The 22,481-nt window shown below is 44.6% G+C and overlaps 1 protein-coding gene across 2 annotated transcripts in view; it reads left to right on the top strand.

Moving 5' to 3' along the window:
• The first annotated feature begins 4,702 nt into the window (after positions 1-4,702).
• LOC139754028 (uncharacterized) overlaps positions 4,703-22,481 on the top strand; it is a 143,634-nt gene continuing 125,855 nt past the window's right edge. For both annotated transcript variants that reach the window (XR_011713811.1, XM_071671000.1), the window contains exon 1: positions 4,703-5,042. The gene's annotated coding sequence lies outside the window, so the exon portion shown is untranslated. The remainder of the gene's footprint in view (positions 5,043-22,481) is intronic.

Genomic DNA, 22,481 nt, shown 5'->3' with positions numbered 1-22,481 from the left:
TGCCTAACTACCCCGCCACCAGATTAAGCCATACTGGCAGGGCAGCGCAGCAAAGATACGGCACGAATGTGATATGAAGAGATCCGGAGGAGGTAAGGATAGACACGAATGATTCCTCCCCCGAAAAAAGGGGATAGATAAGGGCACGAACGAAGAAAGAAGGGAGTAGGAAAGGTGCGATACAAACAGGTTATGTAGGGGCATGAATAAGATAGGATAGGAAGTACGAATAGGGTGGGACAGGGGGTACGAATAGGGTGGGACAGGGGGTACGAATAGGGTGGGACAGGGGGTACGAATAGGGTGGGACAGGGGGTACGAATAGGGTGGGACAGGGGGTACGAATAGGGTGGGACAGGGGGTACGAATAGGGTGAGATAGGGGGTGCGAGTAGGGTGGGATAGGGGTACAAGAGGACCATGAGGAATGGGGCAAATTTTCAGAGACAACACAGGAAGTCAGAGCCGAGCTAAACAACACCATTCTTCCTCCCAGGTGAGGCAACAGCGACTTCACGAGTCCAGGTGTGCAGTCAAAGACGCCGTTGTTTATACTGGAAAATAAAACCGACGCGTGGTGCCCATGCAAGCGGAACCGTCACTTGTGAGGCGCTAAACATGGGGGGGGGGGTGAGGAGGGGTGGGGGGGAGATAAGGGTGTGGGGAGGGAGGAAGTAGGCGAAGGAAGAGAGAGAGAGAGAGAGAGAGAGAGAGAGAGAGAGAGAGAGAGAGAGAGAGAGAGAGAGAGAGAGAGAGAGAGAGAGAGAGAGAGAGGCGTGGGAGAGGTGGGGAGCGGAGAAGTGTCTGACGTGGCAATACTGGGGATAATAATAATAATTGTTGACAGTGTTGCCAGTCCTGTGACCCTTGGACCTGCTCCTTGTAAGGCAGAGACGTGTGCACCCTGATGGCTTACTCCCTCCCTTACTGGCTTAATTCACTCCCTTACTGGCTTAATTACTCCCTTGCAGATATAACTACTCCCTTACTAGCTTAATTACTCTTACTGGCTTAATTACTTTTACTGGCTTAATTTCTCTCACTGGCTTAATTACTCTTACTGGCTTAATTACTCTTACTGGCTTAATTACTCTTACTGGCTTAATTACTCTTACTGGCTTAATTACTCTTACTGGCTTAATTACTCTTACTGGCTTAATTACTCTTACTGGCTTAATTACTCTTACTGGCTTAATTACTCTTACTGGCTTAATTACTCTTACTGGCTTAATTACTCTTACTGGCTTAATTCACTCCCTTACTGGCTTAATTACTCTTACTGGCTTAATTACTCTTACTGGCTTAATTACTCTTACTGGCTTAATTACTCTTACTGGCTTAATTACTCTTACTGGCTTAATTACTCTTACTGGCTTAATTACTCTTACTGGCTTAATTACTCTTACTGGCTTAATTACTCTTACTGGCTTAATTACTCTTACTGGCTTAATTACTCTTACTGGCTTAATTACTCTTACTGGCTTAATTACTCTTACTGGCTTAATTACTCTTACTGGCTTAATTACTCTTACTGGCTTAATTACTCTTACTGGCTTAATTACTCTTACTGGCTTAATTACTCTTACTGGCTTAATTACTCTTACTGGCTTAATTACTCTTACTGGCTTAATTACTCTTACTGGCTTAATTACTCTTACTGGCTTAATTACTCTTACTGGCTTAATTACTCTTACTGGCTTAATTACTCTTACTGGCTTAATTACTCTTACTGGCTTAATTACTCTTACTGGCTTAATTACTCTTACTGGCTTAATTACTCTTACTGGCTTAATTACTCTTACTGGCTTAATTACTCTTACTGGCTTAATTACTCTTACTGGCTTAATTACTCTTACTGGCTTAATTACTCTTACTGGCTTAATTACTCTTACTGGCTTAATTACTCTTACTGGCTTAATTACTCTTACTGGCTTAATTACTCTTACTGGCTTAATTACTCTTACTGGCTTAATTACTCTTACTGGCTTAATTACTCTTACTGGCTTAATTACTCTTACTGGCTTAATTACTCTTACTGGCTTAATTACTCTTACTGGCTTAATTACTCTTACTGGCTTAATTACTCTTACTGGCTTAATTACTCTTACTGGCTTAATTACTCTTACTGGCTTAATTACTCTTACTGGCTTAATTACTCTTACTGGCTTAATTACTCTTACTGGCTTAATTACTCTTACTGGCTTAATTACTCTTACTGGCTTAATTACTCTTACTGGCTTAATTACTCTTACTGGCTTAATTACTCTTACTGGCTTAATTACTCTTACTGGCTTAATTACTCTTACTGGCTTAATTACTCTTACTGGCTTAATTACTCTTACTGGCTTAATTCACTCCCTTACTGGCTTAATTCACTCCCTTACTGGCTTAATTACTCTTACTGGCTTAATTACTCTTACTGGCTTAATTACTCTTACTGGCTTAATTACTCTTACTGGCTTAATTACTCTTACTGGCTTAATTACTCTTACTGGCTTAATTACTCTTACTGGCTTAATTACTCTTACTGGCTTAATTACTCTTACTGGCTTAATTACTCTTACTGGCTTAATTACTCTTACTGGCTTAATTACTCTTACTGGCTTAATTACTCTTACTGGCTTAATTACTCTTACTGGCTTAATTCACTCCCTTACTGGCTTAATTACTCTTACTGGCTTAATTACTCTTACTGGCTTAATTACTCTTACTGGCTTAATTACTCTTACTGGCTTAATTACTCTTACTGGCTTAATTACTCTTACTGGCTTAATTACTCTTACTGGCTTAATTACTCTTACTGGCTTAATTACTCTTACTGGCTTAATTACTCTTACTGGCTTAATTACTCTTACTGGCTTAATTCACTCCCTTACTGGCTTAATTACTCTTACTGGCTTAATTACTCTTACTGGCTTAATTACTCTTACTGGCTTAATTACTCTTACTGGCTTAATTACTCTTACTGGCTTAATTCACTCCCTTACTGGCTTAATTACTCTTACTGGCTTAATTACTCTTACTGGCTTAATTACTCTTACTGGCTTAATTACTCTTACTGGCTTAATTACTCTTACTGGCTTAATTACTCTTACTGGCTTAATTACTCTTACTGGCTTAATTACTCTTACTGGCTTAATTCACTCCCTTACTGGCTTAATTACTCTTACTGGCTTAATTACTCTTACTGGCTTAATTACTCTTACTGGCTTAATTACTCTTACTGGCTTAATTACTCTTACTGGCTTAATTACTCTTACTGGCTTAATTACTCTTACTGGCTTAATTACTCTTACTGGCTTAATTACTCTTACTGGCTTAATTACTCTTACTGGCTTAATTACTCTTACTGGCTTAATTACTCTTACTGGCTTAATTACTCTTACTGGCTTAATTACTCTTACTGGCTTAATTACTCTTACTGGCTTAATTACTCTTACTGGCTTAATTACTCTTACTGGCTTAATTACTCTTACTGGCTTAATTCACTCCCTTACTGGCTTAATTACTCTTACTGGCTTAATTACTCTTACTGGCTTAATTACTCTTACTGGCTTAATTACTCTTACTGGCTTAATTACTCTTACTGGCTTAATTACTCTTACTGGCTTAATTACTCTTACTGGCTTAATTACTCTTACTGGCTTAATTACTCTTACTGGCTTAATTACTCTTACTGGCTTAATTACTCTTACTGGCTTAATTCACTCCCTTACTGGCTTAATTACTCTTACTGGCTTAATTACTCTTACTGGCTTAATTACTCTTACTGGCTTAATTACTCTTACTGGCTTAATTCACTCCCTTACTGGCTTAATTACTCTTACTGGCTTAATTACTCTTACTGGCTTAATTACTCTTACTGGCTTAATTACTCTTACTGGCTTAATTACTCTTACTGGCTTAATTACTCTTACTGGCTTAATTACTCTTACTGCAGAGGGTGTGAATGTGGTGGTATGTGGATGTACAGGGTGTGAATGTGGTGGTATGTGGATACATGGGTTGTCATGATCTCCCCCTTCCATAGTGGGGTGACCACGTGGGAGGATGGGGTGGGAGTGGGCAAGACCCATGGGGAGGTGACCATGGGGGAGGATGTGGCCAAGACTCCCCATGACTTATCCTCCCCCTTGGTCTTACGCCTGGAAGGGAGGGGTGAGTGGCCGAGGGTGGGTTGAGGGGGTGTGGCTGTGATGAGAGGGGCGGGGCGGGGCGGGGCGGGGCCAGGAGGGGCGGGCCGGGGCAGGGGTAGTGGAGATGGCAGTGTGACAAGTGTGGTCAAACTGGTGTGTCTGAGGACTGTGGGGGGTGGGAGTGGGAGTGGGGGTAGCACACCCCCACATGTGGGCGACTGATGAACAGCGAAACACCCCGACCCGCTTCCCCCCCCCCCCACCCCCATCCCGTCAGGTGAGGCTCCCCGCATACCACACACCCTCCCCACACCACCCCACAAACCCTCCCCCTCCCTACACACCCTTCCCACCCAACACCACCCATCCACCCCCTCCCCCACACATCTTCCCCACCCGACCCCACACACCGTGCAGCAGGACCTTGGGGAGGGGGTCGAGGGGGCTGGGTAGGGAAGGTAACACAAGGTGGGGAGAGGGCTGGGGAGGAAGGAAGGTAGCGAGGGGGAGTGAGGGAGGGAGGGAGGGAGGAGATGGTCCCGTGGAAGCCCTGGTGTGTTAGCTCAAGCTGAGGGAGTGTCGACTCGTCTGGTTCAGTCCCGCATTGGCAGTGTGGAGGGGAGGGCAGCAGCGAGACCCCAACACTACCACCCCCATCACACCACCACCACCACCACCACCACAGCTCACGCGCTCAGTCCGTCGCTGGCACACCCGCCGCCTGTACACCCCTCACTACCTTACCTACAGCGTGACCACCGTGGCAGCGGGCATGCTGGTGTGGTGAACGGCCCACCAACCACCCTCCCTCCGTCCCCTGCCACAGGGGTCGTCACGCGTCACGCTGCCCCCGACACGACCAGTACTGGGATAAGGAGATCGGCCCCTGGTGACGCTAGCAGGAGAGGTAAGTGCCCCAGACTGACTCTCTCTCTCTCCCTCTCTCTCACACACACACACACACTCCACGCTGCCCCACACCTCCCGCCCGACTACAATCTGTTTTTCCTACAGTTATTACCTATAATGGCTCGACTCGGGTCAGTTCTTGAAATAAACATTAACAGTGATTTGCATACGTATTACCGCTGGTGTTGCCACTTGCGTTGAGCGGGTAGCGAGGTTTTTGTCTACCCCGTGTGTGTGAGTGTGTGTGAGGGGCCCCTTCTCTCTGCTGGTTCAACTCACCCCTCACAGATATTCCTTCTACACATTAGCCCTACAACTGGTGATGTTAACACGAACGCTTCGAAGACGCAGTGCGAGCCTGGTACAAATCCTGAAGGCTGTTCTCAGCGTCCCCCAGCGTCCCAAACATCTGGTCCTCTCCTCCGCTTCCCGCTCGACACATCCAATATTCCCTCAGAACCTCAGCATAACACACCTGCCCAGGACGGGACGGTGTACACACCGACGTACAATCACAGACGGGGTCTCCTCGTGGCCAGCCTCCACTGGTGTCTCCAGGTCTCTGACGTCTCGGCCCTGCTTGACCTCCGCTGCCCCGTCCGTTCCCAGGGTTCATGACCGGTTCCCTCCCGCTGTGAGGCCCTGAGTCGACTCGCAGTGGAACAGTTCGTTGGCTCAACGAAACGAGATTCGTATCGAGGGATAGTGACGGTCCAGCTGGATAGATCGTCCCGTATGTGTGACCAGACCGCACCTCCGCTCCCTGACCATCTTCCCTCTCTCCGAACATCTGTATCTCGCACACCATTATCTGCATCCTATCCCCAGACTAACGAACAAATCAAGACGATATAAAACGTCAAATACTATTTCTTACGAGTTGGTGGAGCTGTTAAGACTTCCCCTCATACCACCTTGAAAAAGCGGCCCTATGTTGTCATCGCCCTCGCCCTCTGTAAATCGATTAATAAAATACATGGAGAGACCTCGTCTCCTCCTCACTACTGGTCCGTGCGTGTTTCTGAAGAGAACCACCTCGGCTGCAGGACTTCCTGAAGACCTTCCAAATGTTTCAATTAAAAGCTCAGATATCCGACGCGGGCCAGCCAGCCCACCGGTCGGCCGGCCCGCGCGCCGCACTGGGCACCGCTCGCATCCGTCTCCTTCCTCGATGTACCGGATTTCGACGGAACAAGCGAACCTCAAGATCGGATACATGAGATTACGGTCAACATAATAATGAAACCAGTCAAACCACTCCAGATATACTGTCCGATCCCGATTAAAGAAATAGGTCGGTTTACTCGGGTTATGTTGATATAATTTGTGAGGATAAACTTAACATGGGTTAACGACCATTGTCCAGAAAAACTCGAGAGAGATGTGTCACACCAGCCCGGATAAACTTGTCTGTAACCGACTTACACACAGAGACCTGACTTAACTTTATTCGGATAAAAAAAGGGACGGTAGCCTAACGCTCTTTACGATTAAGATCTTTAACCCGCTGAACCATTACGGATAAGCGAGATTCCGGTTAAGCGGTACTTCGGTCGAGCATGGGGGAGGGGTGTTACTGGTCAAGCCGGGCAGCAAGGTCTCCGCCGTGAGCCAATATCATCTTGAATGTGGTGCGTGGGGGGAGGGGGTCGTGGGTATATAGCAGTGGTGATGAGTGGGGGAATGTGTGGTGGTGAGTGGGGTATGAGTGGTGATATATGTAGGGGAAGTGGAATGTAAGAGTGTTGAGTGGGAAGAAAAGGAGGTGCTGAGTAAGGAGTGAGGGAGTGTTGAGTGGAATGGGTTGTGAGGAGTGGAAAATGAGTGGGGATGGTGGCTGGTGAGTGGGGAAGCGACTGGTAGAGAGTAGTGATGAGTAGCGGCAGTAACACTGAGTGGGAAGTGAGTAAAACTGAAATGAGGGTTGATGAGTGGGGAGAGCAGGTGGTGAGTGGGGTGTACAAGTGGTGAGTGGGGAGTACTGATGGTGAGTGGTAGTGACCACTGTTGAGTGGGATGTGTGTAGCCCTAGGTGAGGATGGGGGATGAGTACTGGTAAACAGGGGATGGGTGCGGGTGAGCGTGGGTGGGTAAGTTAGCGTGAAGGGTGCAGTAATCGTGCATGGGTTCAGACCAGCAACACGGTAACGAGGGCCAATCACCTCATTCATAATCAACGGTAATTCAGCACTCTGGATCAGGACACGTCATGATTTAATTCACTACACCACAGCGGCAATATTCACACACTATATACATTCATTATATTCACACACTATGTACACTCATGATATTCACACACTATATACATTCATGATATTCACACACTATGTACATTCATGATATTCACACACTATATACATTCATGATATTCACACACTATGTACATTCATGATATTCACACACTATATACATTCATGATATTCACACACTATATACATTCATAATAATCACACACTATATACATTCATAATATCTACAACAACTAGGAGGGGAAAGCACGCCGGGAAATATATAAACAGATGAATACAGAACGATTTACTGATGTTAGGCAGGAATTTGAGGTCTGAAGGTGGGGAAGAGGAGTGAAGGAAAATGGAAGGCATTATAAAGACATGATAAATGATTGACCAGAATTTTTCTCCATCAATATAATTCCAGAAATATATATATATATATATATATATATATATATATATATATATATATATATATATATATATATATATATATATACATATATATATATATATATATATATATATATATATATATATATATATATATATATATGTATACATTTTATACTATTCGCCATTTCCCGCGTTAGTGAAGTAGCGTTAAGAACAGAGGATTGAGCCTTTGAGGGAATATCCTCAATTGGCCCCGTTCTCTGTTCCTTCTTTGGGAGAATTAAAAACGAGAGGGAGGATTTCCAGTCCCCGCTCCCTCCCCTTTTAGTCGCCTTCTATGACACGGTGGGAATACATAGGAAGTATTGTCTCACCCCTATCACCAGGGATAATATATATATATATATATATATATATATATATATATATATATATATATATATATATATATATATATATATATATATACATAAGACTGAACTACGTTTAACGACTCAGCGTTTTCTTTAATAGGCCGAAGTAAAATTATCCTAATTCACTTCAGTAAAACGGCAAAACACAAAGTGTGAAAGGCTAAAGAATTTCGTATATAAAGAAAATGTGAAAGGGAGTCTACAGCAAACACATTAAATGTGGGTACTGTATGATAATCATTAGCAGACATTAGTAGACATTACTAGAGAGTCAGATATCTACAGAAAATGGGGACACAATATGACAATTATAGATGGGAATACGACCTTACAATCATGGAAAACGGGGAGACAAACTGACATTCATGGAAAACGTGATTCCAGTCTGTCATTCATGGAAAATGTGGAGAGAGTCTCCAATGGGTAAAGGAATAACTGAAAAGGATAGGAAAGAAGATGGGGGCGTGGACGTTCATGTTGGGGGCCAACCTGTCAGGTGAGCAAAGAAGGCGGGGAGGCCACTGTGTGAGGTAGGTGGTGGGTACATACATTTAACAACCGTGTGTCCTGGTGTCTTGACCCCACCAGCGGCCGCGGTATAGGTCATGTCTTGACCCGGGTCACAGTGACACTGTGTCCACCACTACGGCAAGACAGAAGGTCATCTGGAGTTGGTAACACTGCATTAAAACTGGCTGGTACATATACGTAAATACATCCCTGGCTGGTGTTACCGGACTCCTCTTGCTTGAAGTTACAACCACGAGTGAGGGGAAAAAAGAAGTCAGCTATAATAATGAGGCTGCATCATTAGATGCGTCAAGGAACATCTTTCAAAGGGTTCATCCTGCTCCTGCTGCTGATTACAGCGCAGCCTTGGAGCTGCAGGAGCCCTTAGAAAATGGGTCCTGGGAGATATATATATATATATATATATATATATATATATATATATATATATATATATATATATATATATATATATAAACTTAATTTATTTCAATACACAAGACAGACAGGACTGAACTAATTGGTACGTATTAAGCGGGCTTATTTTTTGCAATGCGCCAATAGATTAACATATAACTTAATTATCAAGGAATTCATTCAAAAGTTGAAATCGCACAATAGTGTTTATTGGATTTGGTCGCGTTGAATCTTGTTAATGGGAAGTGGAATGTCTGTGGCCTGTTGGGAATCAGGTGAACCTACACACACACACACACACACACACACACACACACACACACACACACACACAGGGGTACAACAGTTGTGTACCAAGTGGCCACAACAGTTGTGTACTGAGTGGTACAACAGTCATTCCCTCTCGTCCCTCAAGACTCGTCCACGTTTCCCACCTCCCCCGGCGTTGTTTACCGTGGACAACGAAGCCTAGATGCCCCTGGATTTCGGGGTGGGGAAGGAGGCGTTGCTTCCCGGGTGTTGTTAGCCTCCCCGGGGGGTCGTCCCGGAGTTGTGTCACACAATCCCAAGTGTGCGTCATACTCGTATGTTCCTGAAGATCCCTGGCAGACACAAATGCTTCGTATCATGAGAGTAATTCCCACACAAAAAGGTCAGGTTTTCACATTTCTGAAACAGATAATTAAGTTCGGCTAATTAGCGAGGTCATATATGCATGAGTTTGTTCGCTGACGATAATATGTTTTATTAACAAAATACTGAATGGGTTATACGTAGCTCTTCATTTCCAGTAATGATCATTCCCTCAATCACGACGGTACACGACCTTCTGAGCACGACGGTACACGACCCTTGAGCACGACGGTACACGGCCCTTGAGCACGACGGTACACGACCTTCTGAGCACGACGGTACACGACCCTTGAGCACGACGGTACACGACCCTTGAGCACGACGGTACACGACCTTCTGAGCACGACGGTACACCACCCTTGAGCACGACGGTACACGACCCTTGGGCACGACGGTACACGACCCTTGAGCACGACGGTACACGACCTTCTGAGCACGACGGTACACGACCCTTGAGCACGACGGTACACGACCTTCTGAGCACGACGGTACACCACCCTTGAGCACGACGGTACACGACCTTCTGAGCACGACGGTACACGACCCTTGAGCACGACGGTACACGACCCTTGAGCACGACGGTACACGACCTTCTGAGCACGACGGTACACGACCCTTGAGCACGACGGTACACGACCTTCTGAGCACGACGGTACACCACCCTTGAGCACGACGGTACACGACCCTCCTGAACACGAAACGACGACTAATTTAGCACAACAGTACGACTATTGGGTATCAGAGGACGGCCTTTAACCTGACCCTTAGATTAAGATTAGAGGCGTCTTGATCAAAGGTCGTACCGTCATCCACAAAGGTCGTACCGTCATCCACAACATTCAGTTAGGTGTGGTAATTTCTCTGTTCTCATAGAACATATTTAGCAGAGACCTTCACACTAACACCTATCCTAACTCAGTCCTGGTAACACAACATGAAGACAAAACTTGCAAAGTTCAATCTACAGGTAAAAAACTAACTCTACAGGAAAGACTAAATCCCATATATATCACTTCCGCATATACATGTGTATGTGGGTGGGTTGGGCCATTCTTTCGTGTTTCCTAGCGCTACCTCGCTAACGCGGGAGACGGCGATTAAGTACTTTAATAATAATAATGATAATAATAATAATAATAATAATAATAATAATAACAATAACAATAATAATAATAATAATAATAATAATAATAATAATAAAACATATATATCTATATATAGAAATTGGACGCCATAAAAAAAACAATCAAAATAAGGCACAAAACGAAAAGCAAATCCTATCACTTGTTTTTGTGGTCAGTAAATGTAAAGGTTTACATCAGTGTGGTCAAGAGTTAACCTTAAACACATTGTAGATGTAAAACCTTTCCGAGCTGTGGAAATGTAAATTGCTTTAGCGGTAGAGTCAGGGTTGAACACTTTGAAAACAATGATCGGTAATTAATCCTGTGGGAAATATAACCCAGCGGTTATGATGGTACGTCACACCACCACAATAATAATAATAACCCAGCAGGTTATTACTGTGCGTCACACCACCACAATAATAATAATAACCCAGCAGGTTATTATTGTGTGTCACACCACCACAATAATAATAATAACCCAGCAGGTTATTATTGTGCGTCACACCATAATAATATAACCCAGCCAGTGTTGGTTAGCGTAACAATATGATGATCATCAGTGGTGACCTGTGTTGTAGTTACAAACACATTATCATCGTTGCCATATTTGCTGCGTCACAGATTATCATCGTTGCCATATCTGTTGCATCACACACCTTATATCTTCTTTTTTTTTTCCTTGACGAAAGTGACATAATATGTAGACAATTCCCTGCATGAATCAGAATATCATTATAATCTCTCTCTCTCTCTCTCTCTCTCTCTCTCTCTCTCTCTCTCTCTCTCTCTCTCTCTCTCTCTCTCTCTCTCTCTGTGTGTAAATATGTAGAATAAATCTTTACTAAAAAATTACATAATATATATATCTTCAGCAATCTGTAACAGGTGTAAACAGTGTGTGTGTGTGTGTGCGTGTGTGTGTGTGTGTGTGTGTGTGTGTGTTAACACTTGATGAAGAAGTTCCTAATTATTCTACTAGTGTTTATACCTTGACGGCCTTCATGACTGGCCAGCGGTTGACAGTGCAGCCCCGCCTTCCCGGAGCAACCATCATTCCCACCGCTGACCCACCGCTGGTAGAGCCAGTGCGACCTGCATGGATACGTGTACTGGACAGGTGCCTGCGCACCCGTGTGTCGCCCACACATGGCTCGCGCACCTGTACAACTGTTTGCGTAGACGAAGGCCCGTTGTCGGCTGGTGCCAGTGTTTTCGGCCGCAGCGATCGTTGGCGGCCGTTGCGACCGTTGGCGGCCGTTATGACCGTTGGCGGCCGTTATGACCGTTGGCGGCCGTTATGACCGTTGGCGGCCTGGGCGTGAAGAACAGGAGGCTGTCAACAGACGTGTGTTGGCCACACCAGCAGCGCCGTGAAGGAACTGGAGAATAAGGCGACACGTGACCCTTCTTACTGTCATCAAGAGTATATCATAACAGCTCACATCACACGACCGCTTCTGGGGTCACACGACCGCTTCTGGGGTCACATATCCGCCTCTGGGGTCACGCGACCGCTTCTGGGGTCACACGACCGCTTCTGGGGTCACACAGCCGCTTCTGGGGTCACATGACCGCTTCTGGGGTCACACAGCCGCTTCTGGGGTCACACAGCCGCTTCTGGGGTCACTATACCGATTCCGAGGCCACGCAACCATCCCCGAAAATGATACCTTGTGGGGTTGTTATAAACTGGCACATTGTGGTGTTATAAACTGACTGATACGTTGTGGGGACATTATAAACAGCATGGTTGTTGTACTGTGAAAAAAAAAAAACATGTAAGGTTGTAACCAACGTCTTGCTTCAGTTCGTCCCAAGTTTTACAACTTCAAGACTTGTCGAAAATGATGACAATAACAAGTAAACAAACAAATGCGGGTTAACTGAATGTATGTGACCAGGAGGCAGTGCCGGTCGTATGAGAACTGATCAACACTACAATATCCATGATATAACAAGTTAATGTATCAATGTAGTTGTAATTTACGGCAAGTGAGACAGGCAGGAAGGGAGGGAGGGGGCTGGCAATACTCCCCAACTGTATTATCACATTCTTGAAGTAGGAGGAACAGCAAGGAACCACACGAGGATTATTCCTGTAAGGCTCCATTGTCCGTTCTTGACGCTACCTCTGTAAGGTGGGAAAACACAAACACGTATTAGATAAATAAAAAAAAGTGGTTATTTTGCCGATATATCGGCACCGGTGAGCCAAACGGTGTTATGCCGATATTGCTCACTTTCCTCTTGACCCAGTTTATATATACATTTACCCACTTCTCTTATTTCAGTAAAAAAAAGAAAAAAAAAACTTTGCAAATACTATCCTTCATACAAAATATGAATTATCATGATCGAAAATATGAATTTTAATATCGTACACAAAGGCTGCGAGGTAGCGCACCACCGTCGCCATCTTGAAGTGCAGGAAAAGTGTTGTTCTGAAACACTTGACCCAACTGATCTAACCTAACCTGGGGCTCCCCCGACCCCCCACCACCTCTCCCTCGACCATATAGGCTACCTGGGCCTGCCTTACAGATGGACGACGCATCAACAATGCTGAAAAGATGGCTTGATAAATCCCGTAAAATCAATGTCGGCATATTACCGTCTGCCTCACCTGTGCCGACGTATCAGGTGCATCTATCGGCAAAATAACCAATTCGGGGGGGAAAAAAAGTTACTTGTCTTATATATCTTTTCTCAAACACCACCATAACAAAAAGCGAATAAATGAAAGGTTGAAACATTTCTATTACTGGCTAATTCTCTGAGAAGACCCAGGAAAGTCTATATCTAACTCTCATAAATATTTTCTATAGTAATACGAAGTATAGAGAAGTTACAGTTTACATAGAATTACTGGTAATAGAAATCTCGCTCGAAATCAGAGTAAAGTATCAATATTCCCTGACGTTTGCCAGTTTACATAGATTTAGTATTTTGCTTACTTTGACGTATGATACGCGTAGTTAGGCTTAATGACCATTAGCTCTTAATTTGCCATCAAATCTAATAATATTCATACATATATAAACGGACATATTACACACGCTGTATATGAAGAATATCATCATTACATGGAAATCGTTGAAGGATAACGTATGTAAAATTTTGAACTCACATTGATATTAATAGGAGAGTCGGGCAGGACGACAGAAACATAGAAATCGATAAAAGAAAACGTATATAAAATTTTGAAGTAATATAAATGTTAATAGGCGAGTCTATCAATAGTCAAAGAAAACGGTGAATTTGAATGAGGTCTCCCCCACCTCCCCAACAGTTTTCAGGACATATCTAAATCGCGAGGGCTCAAGTTTCTCCATATACATATACACTCCTGTGAGGACAACTTTTCTGTGATGATTCTTATATGCCAGAGGCAGCACAGCCACCATAACACGATGTGTCAATCCTACTTTGTAAAAAAAAAAGATGTATGAGGTGGCCACGAAAAATATGGGTCAGGTTGAGCAGCCAGGGTTCGTGCCGTCGTGCTCAAGGGTCGTACACTCGTAATCAAAAGATTTTGAAGTCATTCAGCAGTAATGATGACGTTAAACAAGCCAAACGCACTCTATTCATTACAGACCACGCACCCATCTACCCCCCACCACTACTACTAACAACACACACACACACACACTCTAATCACACACGTTCTAAACATGATTCACGCCACGCACTCAGTGCTCCCCCAGCATCATCTCTTCTACGCACTTTAATCACACACTTTTTCCTCAAGTCACAAACGACGATCACACCTTTCCTGTATCACCACCCCACCAGACACTCTCTCTCTCTCTCTCTCTCTCTCTCTCTCTCTCTCTCTCTCTCTCTCTCTCTCTCTCTCTCTCTCTCTCTCTCTCTCTCTCTCAACTTCCTGAGAGCAATAGATCTTGACCCCACCCCCCCCAGCTCTCCATAATTCCTCAGACAAAAAGAAGAAAAACAAGTTGTATTTAGCAAATCCTTTCACACGAGTATGTCTGGAAAAACAGACGGTATTTCACCATCATTCTTCTAATCATTTCTTTTACGCGCTATCTGGAATGACGGCTTTCATCTGATCATCGACTGATTAACCATTTTTACAACCTCCTGTATCCATTCCAATGCTGCTTCACTTCATTCAGTTCCTTCTTTCTCAAACCTTCATTCACGACACCCGAACCTTCCCTCCCATCTCTGCTTCAACTACAACATTCCATTCTCAGTTGTCAGGTATTCCAACCTGGCCTGGTCTTAGTATCTGATCTGGCTGCTTCTAACACACTGATGATGACGGTACGACCCTTCAGCACGACGGTACGACCCCATTGAGCACGACGGTACCCCCTCTTGAGCACGACGGTACAACCCTTGAGCACGACGGTACGACCCTTGAGCACGACGGTACGACCCCTTGAGCACGACGGTACGACCCCTTGAGCACCGTGGGTATGATGAGGGTCTGGCCTTTGATCTAACCCAAAAGTAAGGTCAAAGGCCAGTCCATGATACCCAAAGGTCGTACCGTCGTGCTCAAGAGGTCGTACCAACCTGCGCTATCCAGACCCACCCTCCCCCCCCCCCAGCTGCACTAAACCTAGGCTAGAGGATAGATGAGAGTCGTCACGGCATAAATAGCAGGTCGTGAACTTCTTAAAGAACTGCTGATGTGGGTCCATTCCTGAGTCGCCGACTGATATTGGAGGCTTGGCTGTGCCGGCTGATGGCGCTGCTGGGCGGCACCTCTTAGTCCGGATGGTTACTTGACCCTCTACCTTCCTTGCCTCATCCCCCACACTCCCTCTTGCCCAACGCTCTCAGTCCAGACGCTTGCCCCTTCCCACTTGCCCAACATCCTCGCTAGCAATCTCCCTCCTTCTACAATATCCCTACATTTCCTCCTGTATTTCCCATCGTCTTTCTTATTCTCACTGTCTTCCTTTGTATTTCTCATCACCTCCCCGTCCTGTTTCTCCTCATCTCTTTCATGTCTTCTTCTTCGTCTTCCTTTATTTTCCTTGTTATCATACTTTGTCTTCCTAGCATCGAACACGTCATGGGTAAATGTAAATGTTGCTGTTGTTGTTGTCCATTTTGTAGGGTGTCCAAGATAGGGTGAAGGAGATGATTACGCCCAACATGTTTATGTTACTGAAAAGATGAATCGTACAGTTTTGAAATCTGGTAACAGGAAAAGAGTAAGATTTACCCCAGAGATGTGAGTGGAGGTAACATTCCTACACTGCTGAATCTACCAGATCACTGCTTCCCTTCTCAGAGACGCTGCACACACCAGAATTATGAGAGGAAATACGTTCAGTGGCAGGAAAAAAAACAAGCATCTGGGTGAGGAGGAGATGGAAGAGTAAGTCGTTGAAGACCGTAACAGATTAGAATAGTCGGCTTAAATGAGAATAAGACGAAGAAAAAGCACATCGTTTAAGAAAAGAAAGGAAGAAAGAAAGAAGGCGACAGGACAGAGCCATGAGGGACGCCACAGTGACCAGATGAGCGGGAGATGTCGCCCCATTGACAACTACCGCAATGGAACTGCTGGAAACCATACATTACCCAACTGATGATCATAAGTGGATAATGTAAAGGATGGAAGCTTCATTAACAAACGCTTGTGGCAGATAATGTCAGATGCTCCAGAGAACATGAGGGTCAACATGAAAGACGGACTAAAGTCCGTGTGAGGAGGAGGACCAGAGGTGTCACATGAGGGGGTTCACCAGTGCACCTCACACCGCAAGAACCATATCGGTCACCTGAGAGTAATGAGAGTCCTCCTCATGTCTCCTCATTCATCTTCTCGTCAACTCATCTCCTGAAGTGGTACTCGTCTTCTCTCATAACCTTTGCTTGTTTCCAAATGTCCGACAGTATTCCTGGTCACACCTCCTCACCTTCACTTGCATTCCTCTTCATCTCCTCACATCCTCCTCCTCATCTCCCCGGCAAAGAACCTCCTGATCCTTACAGCCGCATCTGGCTCATCTTCACCTCATCCAACATTTTTTTTTCTCTGTTACAATGCTCACGTCTGTCTCTGTCCCTCACTCGTCGCGTCCTCCACTCTCCCTCCGCCACCTCTCACTCCCTCTCCCCTACCTCTCAGAGAACCTCTTTCTTCCCTGCCTCCAACGCTTCTCACATTCCTTCCCACCCGACACCTCTTACTTCCCTCTCCCACCACCTCTCACCCTCTGTCCTCAGGAAGGCCGAGAACCAATGGGCATCTTGGCCCGTCTCTACCTCCCGTCCATGAGACGTAAATCTGTTCCTCACAAGCAACACAGAATCTTTATATCCGTATCTTCTTCTTCTTCTTCTTCTTCTTCTTCTTCTTCTTCTTCTTAGAAATCAATAAAATGGAGAAGTGTTTGTTAAAGATAATCTATGACAAACAAAATCTGATTTTCGAAACACGAGCAAGGAAGAAGTGTGTCCGTATATCACGATATGAGGAACGACAAATGTGAATAATGTGTAATTCTGTGTGGGTGATGATCCAGATGAGTACAAAACTGTCTCTAGGAAGGTGAGACATGATGAACGAAAAATCGACACCTACATGTGTCATTAACCCGTCATATGTGTAGTGTGGAATCCAATACATATTGCAAAATACATAAGAATACATAGAAATACATGCTGGCCGCCACGGTCAAGGAATATATGAGAAAAATGTCATATACACAAAGAATGAAATAAAAAACGGATTACAGGCACTGAAGCGGAAATTTAACACAGGTGGAGAACTGCTGGTACAGGTTAGTGTGTGGTGGTGGTGGTGGCTGTGGTGACTGTGGTGATGGTGGTGGTGGCTGTGGTGGTGGTGAATCTACTGCAGTCACGATGATCATGATAACATATGGTCCTGTATGATTACCCTCGCCTTCACTACTCAAACAAGTGACGTATGAATATTTAGAACATTACATCATACAGAAAACTGTCATTCATGTGGCAAGTAAAGATCATGACATCACAAAATAGGATCTATCATAACAACAGTGGAGTAGAAAGACCAGTTATATGGAGACAAAATCAATTCTTGAATAAGTCCAGAATGTGGGCACTACAAGACCGGAGACCGGAGGGTCTGAATCTCCTTATCATAAAAAAGAATCTATTTCATCTGCTCTCAATCCCGTGATTGCTTCTACCTCTGTATTCCAGAGAGATAAATACTGAAACGCGAACATCATCTAACCTGATTTGTATGTTTGAACAGAGACAGAAACTGAAGGAGTCATTGAAGACACTAAGATCCATAGATTTGCTTTAGCGAGAAGGTATAAGTGAACCCCTATAACATCCTGAGTGAGTTATCTCTTCTGGGCCAGAGATACCTGAGATAACCCACAGGTTTGATCATCCTGATCAAATGGAAAGTCGAACAATAACATATCTTCGTACACGAGAAGACTGCTTAAAAAAAAAAAGGAAATCTTTTATGAACGCCCAAATATATAATTCACCTATACCGATGTTCACTGCAAGAAAATGAAGTAAATAAATAAAACAGTTAATCACAAAACAATCAGTCCTCCTTCAAAATCTTTTACAGTTAGAATAAAAAAAAAAATCTCGTATTTAAGAAAATGTTAATTAAAATTTCAACTTCATTAAGACCGAATCTCTCCGTGTTCCCTCGCGGTGACGCTCTGCACCTGGTGGCCACGAGTGCAAGATCTTACCTACAGATGAAGGAAGGCACGAGAGGGGCGCCCCAGCATGGTAGCTGGCTGGCTGGCTGGCTGGCCGGCCCACAGCTGGACGAGGGACAATCTCTCTCCTTAGCCACAGTTACGTCATGGTGACGGATCTCCCCGATCTGTATTTGTACCATTGTCATCAAGACGGTTCGTAGTATTTCATCGATAAATAAAATGTGTGGTACAGACAACTATGTAGGTACATAACTGATACATATGGCCCCATGAGTGTTAACACCCCCTTCACCAGCACAGAACAAATCGATAATAATATACGTTCATACTTATACATGCGCATACTCACACATGCACATGCAAGTGTACATACATATGTGCATAAATACATTCTCAAATACGTGCAAGAGTACGTATATACGTACATATACGCCTATGTAAATGTACAACACACACAAGTGATCGTAAATTCTCCCCCCGCTGTTCTCAAGGCATAAAGGGTTGAAAATCCCTCTGTGAGGGAGGGAGGGAGGGAGGATGGGAGAGAGAAGGAGGGAGGGAGGGAGGATGGGAGAGAGAAGGAGGGAGGGAGGGAGGATGGGAGAGAGAAGGAGGGAGGGAGGGAGGATGGGAGAGAGAAGGAGGGAGGGAGAGGGAGGCGGAGAGAGATAGAGGGTGGAGGGTAGAGTGTGTGTGTATGTGTATATGTTAAACTTCCATCAATTTCTCAGGGCAGATATTGTGGTTCGATTTGTTTCGCTCGTGTGAGGGAGGGGCAGGATCTGAGACGAGGAGGGAATTACCCCTTCCTTGGAAGGGGTACCTCTGCATTAGGTATGTACCCCCCTTCATATATCGGGAGGGGTACCTCTGCATTAGGTATGTACCCCCTTCATATATCGGGAGAGGTACCTCTGCATCAGGTATGTACCCCCCTTCATATATCGGGAGGGGTACCTCTGCATTAGGTATGTACCCCCCTTCATATATCGGGAGGGGTAGTTATGCAGATGACACGCCCATCGGGAAGCAGTAAAACTCTTTGAAGAGAAAAATAATAATGTTTAATGCTTACAAGACCTACGGAGATCGGTTCTCTATTTAATCTAAACACGTTATTGTTCTTCTCTGATACTGGTCCGCCATCTCCCGCGTATCGAGGTAGCGCCGGGAACGAACGAAGAACGGCCTCATTTGCCGTGCAGTACAATCAGTGGATCAAGATGACCTTTCGCATGACGGCCTCGTGCGTACGTCACCCTGGCGTACGGGAGACAGCTGATGACTAGGAGCGTACAGTCCTGTGAACTGGGTGGGTCGGACAAGGGCAATATAACACGATTCGATGGATTTTCCGAATGAGTAATTGCAGTACGGAGTACAGCCTGTAATCCCCACCACCACCACCACCTGTCACAGAATACATACTGTAACTTGTAATTGTCTTATGAAACAGAAGAGCGGATCTATACATTCATTGCTACCTCTGAAACTTCCTGAAATATATGTTTTAAAGTCTCCAGGAATGTGTGTGTGTGTGTGTGTGTGTGTGTGTGTGTGTGTGTGTGTGTGTGAGGTTTCCTGAAACATGTCTGAAGTCTCCCGAAATCACACGTCTTATTTAAGGCAGTGGCGAACACGACCTTATTCTGCTGTGAACGGAAAAAAAAAAAATATTTTCAATATATTTTCAACATCAAGTCTGTTTTATATTAATCCTCTGCACCAACCACCCTCCACCACATCTTCTGAGATACACACAAGAGGCAGATCTATGTACATCTAAACTTGTTTATCCCAGTGAATACCAGAAGACAATATACCCCAGTCTGCAGCCATCGTGGTGGAGAGAGGAGGAAAAAAAAAGTAAATCACGTGTCCATTCCATTAGGGAAACAGAGTGAGATTAAAACAGTCTCTTTAAATATACATGTAAGCCATAGAGGGCGTTCGTGCGTGCGTGCGTGCGCGCGTGCCCCCAGGAGGACCAGGCGGGGTGGAAATTCGGTCACTCTACCATGCCATTCAGGGAACCACCTCACCACGTTGTCTGTGCAATCTCCCAATCGTGTACGTCTACGAATCCACTTCCTTATGACCAATTAATGACGTCACTTGGTGAGGCAGGGAGGGAGGGAGGAAGAGTAACTGTAGATATTCCACTTACAAGATAATACTCGTCATAGTTACAGGTTGAGAAGAAGAACAGCTAGGCCCTCTGTAATGCTTTTGCGCTACCGCTCACAGGATGAACATGGGGTGCACAATGAATCTGCTGGGGACACCGGCACAAACCACATCCGGGTCAACAATTACATTCACCATTACGTAAACACAAACACCACCAAGACAATACGACCCATCAATAAGATCCACCTTGTACATTCATCACTTGACGGGGTGGGTTGAAGAAGAGAGGGTGGGGGGTGTGACGAACCCCCCCTCCCTCCCTCCCCCCTTACCATTCACCAGGTGAGGGAGAGGGGAGGGTGAGGGGAGGGTGAGGGGAGTTAAGAAGAAGTCTTTATCGCCACTATGGAGGAACACGGGAGCCAGCCACAACTGGGCCTCCCACACTTGTTCACCTTATTTATCACGGTGGAAAATGAGATTTTGATTGGGTAATGTATGGCCAGATTAGGGCGTGGGTCCCGTGCCCTCCTAATGACTGTGTGTCTCTTATGTATACAGCCTAGCATTACCTTACCAACCATATCTACGTCCTCTCTCTCTCTCTCTCTCTCTCTCTCTCTCTCTCTCTCTCTCTCTCTCTCTCTCTCTCTCTCTCTCTCTCTCTCAAACACACACAGACACAGACACACACACACACAATCTCCATTTCACTTCCTTTTCTTAAACCTCCCTTTCCATCCATTCTAATCTCCTCTTTTCCCTTGTTTTCTCCCTACCTACCCACCGTTTTCCCCCATCCCCCGTTCTCTACCCCATTTTATGCTCCCCATTTTCCTTTCCTTCCATCGTCTCCCGTTCCATCTCCTCCTTCTCCTTCCATCTCCTCCTCCTTGGGAATGACAATGTAGTAATATAACCTGGGCTTCTAAACTGTATAAATAAATATTCCTCGTTGAGCTTCAATACATGACCATATGATATTCTTGTAGGGATACATAAAATGCGTTCTACATATGTATATCTTAGATATAGGTACATGGTATGAGGACTAATAATAATAATAATGATAGCGAGTAACGGTGAAATTAATCTACACTTTATCATCCATGTTCTGTTTCAAAATAGTGTGGCATCCTCCGAGGAAATCATGTGTTTACTCTCATAGTCCGGGGGGTCGTCACGAAGAGAGAATTTTCGCATTCCACCTAATCCGGGTTGTGGATCTGTTGTGACCAGTCCGTGTCTAACCTCGGGCCCGCCCGACTCCTACAACGATAACGGTTATAAATGTTCCTGGAGGTAGATCAGCGGTGGTACACCCGATATCCATTTTTTTCCCCCAAATCATGTGGGACTCTTTTATGCTGCCATTCAACCCTCTTTATACGAGGTCATGTGTCTGGCTTGTACATAGGAGAATGGAAGAGTGAAGATGCGTGCCTGGCCTGAGTTGTGAAGTTTATATAATCTGGACGGAACACTGGTTGTTGATAATCATGGGTCACATATATTGTAACCCTGGCCCACTGGTTGTGAGCTGGCCGGCAGGGCATCTGACGATATAGATGGTAAATATAAATCAATCACAACCCCTGGAAACTATCAATCACACCACCAAATATCTATCTACCTATCTATCTATCTATCTATCTATCACCCGGTAAGCACAAAATTTTCACAGCAAACTATTACGGGTGCGTATGGTGATGACTAATTAAATAAATAACTGGGATAAATGAGGGTGAAGATAACATAGAAATATATAGCTTTCAAAGATATATATATATATATATATATATATATATATATATATATATATATATATATATATATATATATATATTCAATAGGAAAAATGATAATAATAAGTGCAGCCGATGGCAACATACATGCGT

This window comes from Panulirus ornatus, chromosome 16 (assembly GCF_036320965.1).
Source record: "Panulirus ornatus isolate Po-2019 chromosome 16, ASM3632096v1, whole genome shotgun sequence".
In the NCBI taxonomy this organism is placed as follows: domain Eukaryota; kingdom Metazoa; phylum Arthropoda; class Malacostraca; order Decapoda; family Palinuridae; genus Panulirus; species Panulirus ornatus.
This window is presented reverse-complemented; position numbering and strand designations above follow the sequence as displayed.